This window comes from Callithrix jacchus, chromosome 12, assembly GCF_049354715.1.
Source record: "Callithrix jacchus isolate 240 chromosome 12, calJac240_pri, whole genome shotgun sequence".
Taxonomy (NCBI): Eukaryota; Metazoa; Chordata; class Mammalia; order Primates; family Cebidae; genus Callithrix; species Callithrix jacchus.
The window spans coordinates 121,545,721-121,556,011 of NC_133513.1; the positions used below are offsets into that span (position 1 = coordinate 121,545,721).

At 48.0% G+C, this 10,291-nt stretch overlaps 1 long non-coding RNA gene across 1 annotated transcript; it reads left to right on the forward strand.

Moving 5' to 3' along the window:
• The first annotated feature begins 1,462 nt into the window (after positions 1-1,462).
• On the forward strand, positions 1,463-9,622 carry LOC144578519 (uncharacterized). Its single transcript, XR_013524449.1, has 3 exons — positions 1,463-1,536; positions 8,004-8,319; positions 8,986-9,622. It is a non-coding gene; the product is annotated as an uncharacterized LOC144578519 (long non-coding RNA).
• The last annotated feature ends 669 nt before the right edge of the window (positions 9,623-10,291 follow it).

A 10,291-nucleotide genomic window follows, 5' to 3' on the forward strand; every position in this document is an offset into this window, starting at 1 on the left:
TCTGTCTTCTGACATGCAGGCCTGGCCACGGGACCCAGCAGTAAATATCTATCTTAAACACACTGTTGTCAGTGTGAAGTCACCAGGGACGTTTAAGAGGGAATTAGGAATTAAGAATTTGTGGCTATGGGTAATAAAAGATGGATTGGTTTATTTGCGTGACTCTGCAAATGTGTGCATTAAAATATGTGGAAAAGACTAAAATAAGACAACAATTACGCTTCTGAATAGATCGTACCCAATTATCTGGCTATTAGTTTGCTGTTATTTTGTTAAATTGGTGTGTGTGTATAATCTTATGTATATGTTACTGTGTAATGCATATTGTTTATATATAAATATATGTGTATTACCCACACACACATATCCACATACTGTATATATTAGAGTGAGGAAGTTAAACAGACTCTAACTCTATGTTCCAATGGTGACAGTCTGGTTATCTAATGGTTATGCTGTGCAAAAGTGGCACATTAAATGAATGCTTGTTAAATATGCAGAGTGGTAGCTTTGGTTTGAATAATTTAAAATTCAAATTGAAAAAGACTGTATGCCCACATTTTAGGATTTAATCTTTTTGGCAATCTAAAAGAAAAAAAGGTTAACTGAGGCTAAATAGCCTGGTTATCCAGCTGTATGTATTTTATGTGCTGCCGATACCCTGAAATAAGAAGATTATGATGTGTAAAATCAGGTTTAGAGATGTATTTTCTACTTTTTAAGCCAGAAAACCCTCTAAATTGTTAGGCCTACGTTCTTTAATCTCCCTGCTTAAGCCAAAAGGTGAGCCCAGGAAAAAAATATCCACTATTTGCAACCATAAAGGGGAGCTTAGCAATGCTTTAGGAAGCGGCTGCCTTGTTCCACTGTCCATGTCAGGGACAAAAACTCAGAGTTGGAGACGTTGCTGCTGGCGGAGAGCTTTTTCCTCTTGAATCCTGGGTTGCTGCCCAGACACCAGCCTTGAGTCTGGTTTAGGCCTGGGGCGGGGCGGAGGGGGGCGGTCCTTGAGTAATCCAAACTCTGTGCACGCTTTTCCCCACGTGGGTGAAACCGGGACTTCCGTGGTGATGCCTGGGCCCCACAGCTTCACACAGCCACGCCGGGACCTCTCCAGTGGCGAGAGACCTCAGTGTCCCCCCCCACCTGTGGTCTCTTGGCCCCTCCAGGCCACAACCTGTGTCCCTGAGCCTCTCGTCAGCCCTGCTCCATCCCTTACGTCTCTGTCAGGCACCGCCAGCTGACAAATCTGTTCAGAACTACCGGTGACAATAGCCTTGCTGCCTAACAGAAAGCCTCTGATGTTCTGACTAGATGGGTTAAAGGAACGTGGGAATTTCAGTCCCCAAGCAAGGGCTGATGAGAAAGACATTGCTGGGCACCGGAAGCCTGTGGTGGACTTCCGGCCACGCCCCTCATGGCTGTCCCACTAGACCTCCAGTGGACTTCCGGCCAGGCCCCCGGAGGACTTCCGGCCACGCCCCCTGGCAGACTTAGGGCTTTGAACAGCTTGCCTTGGGAAGAGAGATGGGGCTGGTAAGTGGCTCACAGATTGTGCAAAGGGAGTGTTCGGGACACCTGGAGGCTGCTGGGGAGGGGTCATCCACCCCCAGGGCAGCTCCCTCCCTGGCGTGAGCGTGGTGGGGGCACGGCCCATCCCTGGGGAAGCTGGGGGGTGTGGTGCGCCTTCACAGGGGCCGGGCCCTGGGGTCCTTGGCTGGGGGTCCTGATAAAGGAGTTGCAGGGGTTCTGTCTGTCTTGAGACGACGCCGGACAGCCTGGTTTCCAATTCTTCCCACACATTATTGGCCCGCAGTCGCTGTAGAGAGAAGGGCACCGCAACCTCCCTGTCTTGTCCCTGTCACTCTGGAGTCATCCTGTTCCTGGTCAGTTCTCTGTATATCTTGGTACAACCGGCTGGGAGAACAGGGTTGGCCTCTGCAATTTCCACCGAAGCACATGCACTTTCTCTTTCATGGAATGTTGCCATGCCCCATTGAAACACACTCCCAGTGATGAATTGCATGAGCTTTCCGGGGAAACATGAAGACGGGAGACCAATAGCAGGTATCTGACCCCAGGTTTTGAAGACAAGCCCTGGGTGAGGAGTTTGCTGGTGACTTGGCCAGAATTGCAAACACTTTTAGTTCTCACTTTCTATGCTTCACGTGATTTAAAAATGGGCTGCCTTAACGCATTCTTTGGGTGAAGTTTTCTCTTCCACTCTGCCTTCTCTGCCTGGTAACAACGAACTCTGTTTTTACCAGGAGTCCCCACCAGCATTGCAGCTCGGTCCTGCTTCCAAATTTTGCTTGTCTCATCATCTCTCCTTCCAGGCAAACATCTTCCAGCACTGCTGTTCATCCTCTGCCCATGCCCCACTCCCACACTTCTTCAACCCACTCTAACTTAGTTCTTTCCCATGTTCTTTCTTAGGTCACCAGTGGGCTCCTTGTTGCTAAAATGGGTGGGTTTCATGAGGCAGCACGTGCTGCAGGTGGCCAGTCAGTTCCCCAAACTCCCTCCCTGGGCCCTGGGCTCTGCATCCTCTGAGTTTCCTTCCTCCTCCTCCTCCTCCTCCCCCTCTCCCCCAGGCTCCTGGGCTGGCTCCCCTTCTCTTCTCTTATTTCTAGAGTTGAGTGCCTTGTGTGGGTCCTCAGCTCCTTTCTCTTTCTGCTCCACATGAGCTCATTGGAGATGTGATTCCCTCCTGGATCTGACGACTTCACTTCCTGCCTAGAGCCCAGACCTGTCTTTTGAGCCCCAGGCTATACAGCCAAGTGCCCACTGGCCATCAGCACCATGTCCAAGCTCACCTCCTCACCCACTGTCCTAGTTAGCTAAGGCTGCTATAATAGAATACCATAGACTGGGGGTGTAAATAGCAGGCATTTATTTCTCACAGCCCTGGAGGCTGGGAAGTCCAAGGTCAAGATGATGGCTGATGTAGTTTCTGCTGAGGGCCCACCCATTCCCTGGCTTGCAGATGGCTATCATCATGCTGTGTGCTCATATGGCAAGGGGATGGAGAGGGAAGGAGCACTCTTTTAGTGTTTTTTTCTTATAAGAGCACAAATCCCATCAGGAGATCCCATCTTGCCAACCTCATCTGAACCTAATTATCTCCCCGAGGTCTTACTGCTTACTGCCATCACGTTGGGAGTTAGGGCTTCAACATGTCAGTTGTTGGGGACACAAACATTCAGTCCACAGCACCCCTAGAGAAAAGTAAAATACTGATGACGACAATAACAAGAGCAAGAACTCCATGATCACCTGGTCCCACCCCTCTCTTGGTTCTCCTGGTTAATGCTGTTGTCCAGCCTCTCAAGTCCTCTGAACTTTTATTTTTTTTTTTCATTTTCCTCTCCACTGACCCATACATATCTAATCAAAAAGGCTCGTCAGCACCCCTGCAACAGCCCTGCCATCCCCACTGCTGCTACCCCAGTCCCAGCTGAGGTGACCTCTTCCCTGGACTCCTGAACCACCTCCAGCCGGCCTCCCTGATTTCCACCCCAGCCCTGTCCCCATAGTGCAGCCAAAAGGGCAGCAGTGGTCCCCTCACCTGCTCTGAGAGTTTCAGAAGTGTCCTCAGAAAATGCCCAGACTAAGTGAGGCAGCCTTTGAGACCCCCAACTAGCTCTCCTCTTTGCCTTTCCAGCCCTCTCTCCTCCACCTCTGAAGGCAACTGCACTGATATCCTTCCCTTCCCCCAGGTGCCGTTGGGTCTCTTCCCCATCCCTACCTGGTTAAGGCTTGAGTTCTCAGAGCAGCTCCATCTGCCCTGGGAAGCTCCCTGAGATCCCCCTGCACTGGGTGGGGTGCTCTTCCAGTGAGCATCCTCAGACCCCAGACCAACCAGATTCTGTCCTGACTGCACCATATGTTATCTTTGTCCTTCCTCTGCCCGCTCTTCTGCCAGTCTGCCCTGGCCTTCTTTGTAGTGTGCCCAGCACACCAAGCACTGCAGAGGGAGCTGCATGGTTCCCATCAGATTTCATTTCCAGTTAGAACACTCTGAACTTACTGGGCAAGATGTTTTTGTTGCAGATTTTTCTTGGATAACTTACTTTTTAATGACAAAAATGTCGATGATAAAGTCAGTTCTTTTTGAAAGTAACTTTAAAAGCTGAAATTCTTTATTGAAGAAAACAGGTAAATTGGTAGTTTCCCTGTGTTCTTGTTGCTTTATTTTTATTCATGATCAGAAATTCAGACCCTGATTCCTGATTCCACAGGGTCAGCTCAGAACATAAAGGGTCTCTCCTCACCCGGGGTATCTCCTTGGCCTCTGACTTCTCTGGGGGTGGTGGTGGAGGGATAAACCTCTCCCCCATCTTGACCTTAGTTCCAAAGTCAGTAAAAAGGAAGGCATGGGGTTAGACCATTTCTGAAGTGCTTTTCAACCCTGAGTCTCTATATTATTGTGCTGTTAAAACAAATATTTCTGTGGCTCAGATAATGTCTTATAAATTCTCAAGCCCATATCCTAAAGCAAAATACCCACACATGCCCCAAGAGAAATAAGTCTGTCCATCCTCCTCCCTCTCTTCCTTCTCCTCATCTTATCTGCTGCTGACTTTTACCAAGGACCACAGGTGGCTGTGGTGCAGAGGCTGCCCCGAGGGTGGGTGACAGTGACCACATCCTTCTAAGGGCCTCAGTGCTACGATGATAACCAGTCCTTGTGACCTCTCTGTACTTCCCTGGCAGTACTAAAGCTCAATCTCGCTGGCCCTGTGTGGGCTCAGTCTCAGGTTGACATCACTCTTAGGCAGGGAAGTGATTGTCCATGAAACAGGGGTCTATGAGAATCCCCCGGGAGCTTGCTCACATGAAACAGGGGTCTATGAGAATCCCCCTCGAGCTTGCTCACATGAAACGGGTCTATGAGAGTACCCCGGGAGCTTGCTCACATGAAACAGGGGTCTACGAGAGTACCCTGCGAGCTTGCTCACATGAAACAGGGGTCTACGAGAATCCCCCGGGAGCTTGCTCACATGAAACAGGGGTCTATGAAAGTACGCCGCGAGCTTGCTCACATGAAACAGGGGTCTACGAGAATCCCCCGGGAGCTTGCTCACATGAAACAGGGGTCTACGAGAGTACCCCGCGAGCTTGCTCACATGAAACATGGGTCTACGAGAATCCCCGCGAGCTTGCTCACATGAAACAGGGGTCTACGAGAGTCCCCCGGGAGCTTGCTCACATGAAACGGGTCTATGAGAATCCCCCGGGAGCTTGCTCACATGAAACAGGGGTCTACGAGAGTCCCCCGCGAGCTTGCTCACATGAAACAGGGGTCTACGAGAGTCCCCCGGGAGCTTGCTCACATGAAACGGGTCTATGAGAATCCCCCGGGAGCTTGCTCACATGAAACAGGGGTCTACGAGAGTCCCCCGGGAGCTTGCTCACATGAAACAGGGGTCTACGAGAGTACCCCGCGAGCTTGCTCACATGAAACAGGGGTCTACGAGAGTCCCCCGCGAGCTTGCTCACATGAAACAGGGGTCTACGAGAGTCCCCCGGGAGCTTGCTCACATGAAACGGGTCTATGAGAATCCCCCGGGAGCTTGCTCACATGAAACAGGGGTCTACGAGAATCCCCCGCGAGCTTGCTCACATACAGAGTCTGGGGCCCCTCCATCACTTTTGGCTCAGGGGGCCTTCGGTGGGGCCTGGGAACCTGCACTTGAACCAGCTTTTGGGGAGATGCTGATGCTGGCAGTTCGTGGGCCCTACGTGGAGATTCACTGATGATGTGCAGTGATTCAAGGTCCCAGCGAGGCACTGGGCCAGCCCTCTGCCTTTCAGCACTGTTGTGCTGCATCCACCCCAGTGCAAATGGATCCCACTTTAACAGCATAAATGCCTGTTTATTGCTTTTATACTGCCCAGGAGGGATAATACAATTTTAATCTGTGTTACAGAATACTAATATCAATATATTAATATATGAATAGTTTTAGAGTTCTTGTAAATGATATAAATAATATTAGAGATAATAATAAGATTCCTGGCTGGGGTGGCCGGGGAGCTGGAGAAGGCTGACCTGCTAGTCACTCATGCTGGGGATGGAGTCTGCACAGGGCAGAGGAGGGAAGGATGAGACCCTGAGGGGAAAACATGCCTTGCGGCTCGGAGTTGGGGGAGAGGCCCCACCCAGGTTGGGAGAGAAGCAGCAAGGACATCAGAGGCCATTTCTTGCTGGGCTGTTTCTGCTCCCAGCTCTGAGGTAGCAGTCACTGCACAGTGTCTCAGTGGCTTTCCTTGAGGAGGTCAGTCACAAGGCCTGGACTCTGTCCACTTCCGCACATGGGCAGGGGCAGCGGGATTTGGAGCCCATCTCTGAAGCTTGATTCTCTACATTCCCACCTGTCAAGGGCAACAGCCTGGGGTCTTTCTCCAGTGCCTGGAGCCACAGAGCAGAGTTCCCACCACCCTGCCTTTGGAAGGCTTTCCTAATTCCTGCACAGTGACCTGGCATTGGCTAGCTTCAGCCCCACCAGGCCTGGGGCCTGGCCCTCAAGTACCTCTTGGGGGTTGCCTACACCTTTGGTTCAGCTCTTCTGCACCCCATTAAACCTGGGTGATGGGCACATCTGCACTCAGCATGCCTTTCTGCAGACCACTGGGTCATTAGCAGAGATAAGATGAGTCCCAGATGTTAGAGGAACATGGCAGTGCTTCACGGACCACCACTGGGACAGATAAACACGAGGGAGCCAGCAACTCATTGGATGCCAGAAGATTGGCACATTGGCTCCATCATGAAAGGCAAGACGGGTGACATTGGGGGGTGGCAATGGGGAGGAGGTGAACGTGCTTTTATCTGAAGTATGGAGAGGAAGAGTGCCTATTTCTTAAAGAAAGGGAGTTGGACAGATTTCAGTTGCCTTGAAAGGAGATGACTTATTCTCATCCTAGAATCTTTGATTATGTGAATGAAATCTCTGGCTTCTGAAAGGCTAGGCTCGGCCTATCCCTGGCCTTACAGTGCGGAGTAGGAGCAAAAGTCTGGGCTCCAGGGTCAGAAGTGACCTTGGACAGGGTCCTTAATGCCCCTAAGGGCATTCATTTCCTCATCTCTGAAAGAGGGTAACAGCAATCCCATTCACAGTGCCCCTGAGAATCACGGAAGGTGACCTGTATATGCAGTCAGCACATGCTCGGTACAGAGGAGCTGCTATTACCCTTGTTGGCTTTAGTCCCACTTACTCCATCACCTGTGGCCACCCACGCTTTAAAATCTGACCTTGGTCATCTGGGAGCAGGATTTTGGCTCAAACATGAGCATTTCCAACAAAATACTGAAATACAAGCGCTGGTTTTCGTTTTATGTTTCAAATGCCTTTTATTTGAATATAGTCGGATAGAAAACGTTGCTGCCTTTTGTGTGGTACCAGATAATCAATAGCTTTGAGGAAACGAATGGGAAAATGGCAATACCTTATATGAACCCAGGACTCTGAGAGAAGAAAGAATGTTTTTGCAAAATGTAATAAAATGTTTGCATTAGGAATGTGTTCAAAATCACCATTGCAGTTGCAGTGCGTGCCAACAGCATAATTCGTTGCCTATTGAAAAGTTTCAAAATTTGGATCATGTGAGGATTCACCTGCCCAAGGTGTTTTCAAAGACAAAATGAACGTTGAGAAGAGACCATGGTCTTCCTCCAAGGGATATGTTGAAGATTTAATTAATGTGAAGCAGCCCAGACTAGTTTATTATTCACTAAACAAAGATGCCCAGGCAGTGTGCTATGGTCAAATGATCACAAAACTCTGCTTTGTATTTATTCTCTGAATCAGAATAAACGTGGCATTTTTGGTGCACACTCTCCCACCCCTAGGAATGGGATTCAGTTCATTTTGGCCATGCAGGTCTGAACATATTGTCTGTGTTTGCACACAAATGTTTAGAATAAAGTTTTATTAAAAGGAACTCTCTCAAGATTGGAACCTAGAGGAATGATGATGGTACGTTGGTTCCTTTTACAGATGTGCCCCTTGGAGACGTTTGAGCTTGATACTTCATCTGTTGAAAGAAGAAGGGAAGCTATCATCACCTTGAAAGATCTGTGTTTATTCACTTTTAAGTCTGATTCGTTTATTTGTTCAAAATTTGTGCATTTAAATGTTTGAGAAGTACTAGCAAGTGAATGGCAACCAAGATTTGAAGCTCAGGAAAGAAAGTCATTCGTTGACCTTTTTCATGTATCATTCATTTCTCCAACAATCTTTCTTTGATGAATGAGATGTGCCCCCTGCCCTCTTGGGACGGACAGCCTGTGGTTGACACAGACATTTCCACAGCGTGAGTAACCAAGGGCCCTGCCAGGGAAGAGGCAACACAGGTCCGGAAGGGGCCAACTCTGTGGGCGGGGTGGAGACTTAGATTTGAGAGGTAGCTTTGTAGTGATGAGAAATACACCCAGATATGAGATCATCTTTGAGCATGAGGGTGAATAAACAAAAATGGTTTATTTATTTATTTATTTTTTTTTTGAGACGGAGTTTCGCTCTTGTTACCCAGGCTGGAGTGCAATGGCACGATCTCGCCTCACGGCAACCTCCGCCTCCTGGGTTCAGGCAATTCTCCTGCCTCAGCCTCCTGAGTAGCTGGGATTACAGGCACGCACCACCATGCCCAGCTAATTTTTTGTATTTTTAGTAGAGACGGGGTTTCACCGTGTTGTCCAGGATGGTATCGATCTCTTGACCTCGTGATCCACCCGTCTCGGCCTCCCCAAGTGCTGGGATTACAGGTGAGCCACTGTGCCCGGCCTCCCACCCGCCCGACCTCCCACCACGCCCGGCTGAACAAAAAAGCTGTTTAAAGCCTCAGTGGTCATCATTATCAAATTCTTTAGGCCTGAAAGAATGGAAGTGTGTAAGAAGGTTCTAGTAAATGCTTTTAGTAAATGCATGTATGGTGTCTGCAAAGAATTTTTGTTGTTGATTAGTTGTATTTTAATTACAGGACCGTTGTTCACAAGGTTTTGTGACATAGGCACTCTTATTCCTGATGGAAATTGACACCCCATATAATAAAAACGACTGTTAACATTTTGGTGTCATATTCTCCAAATGTTATCTTCTCTCTCATTTAATGATAAGGTTTTTCTCTGTAGGAAAATGCCATGGTTGGTCCTAGCAGGGTCCTTCTGACATGATTATTTAGTGACACTTAAGAAATCAGGAGAGAACACATTAGCTAGCTCCTGAAGCAACATCCCCAGGAGAGTTTGGCAATTCGAGGAATTCCCAGTGATGGCTGAAGGCTCCATGGAGTATTTGCATGACACAGGTGTTCACCCTCCTTCTCAGGACCCTTTCCTTCCTCTCTCCCTTCCTCCCTGAATAGATATATCTTTCTTCTTTCTGGTTTGCTATTTTTCCTATTTAAGACGATGTGCTCATTATAGATAAATTTTGAACTATGAAAGAGTAGAGAGAAGGAAAGGTCACAGCCTCCCACCACCCCAGCTAGTAATAATGACTATTATCATTTTGGTGTCATAGTCTCCATATAATTTCCTGAACAAGTTTCCTTTTATACATCTATGATCAGATGCTATGTACATACAATTTTGTATCCTGCTATTTTATATATTTAATATCCTACCATGTAACAGATTATTTACAAGTATTTCATGATGTGGAGTTCCATAATGTACTTAACTCCTCCCTCCCTGTGCTCTTATTGGATACAAATTATTTTTATTTTTTATTTTTTTTAATTTTTTATTGGATTATAGGTTTTGGGGTACCTGAGCAGAGCATGCAAGACAGTTGCGTAGGTACACACATGGCAGTGTGCTTTGCTTTTCTTCTCCCCTTCACCCACATTTGGCATTTCTCCCCAGGCTATCCCTCCCCACCTCCCCCTCCCACTGGCCCTCCCCTTTTCCCCCCAATAGACCCCAGTGTTTAGTACTCCCCTTTCTGTGTCCATGTGTTCTCATTTTTCATCACCCACCTATGAGTGAGAATATGCGGTGTTTCATTTTCTGTCCTTTTGTCAGTTTGCTGAGGATGATGTTCTCCAGATTCATCCATGTCCCTACAAATGACACAAACTCATCATTTCTGATTGCTGCATAATTTTCCATGGTGTATATGTGCCACATTTTTCCAATCCAGTCTATCATCAATGGGCATTTGGGTTGATTCCAGGTCTTTGCTATTGTAAACAGTGCTGCAATGAACATTCGTGTGCATGTGTCCTTGTAGTAGAACGATTTATAGTCTTTTGGATATATACCCAGTAATGGGATTGCTGGGTC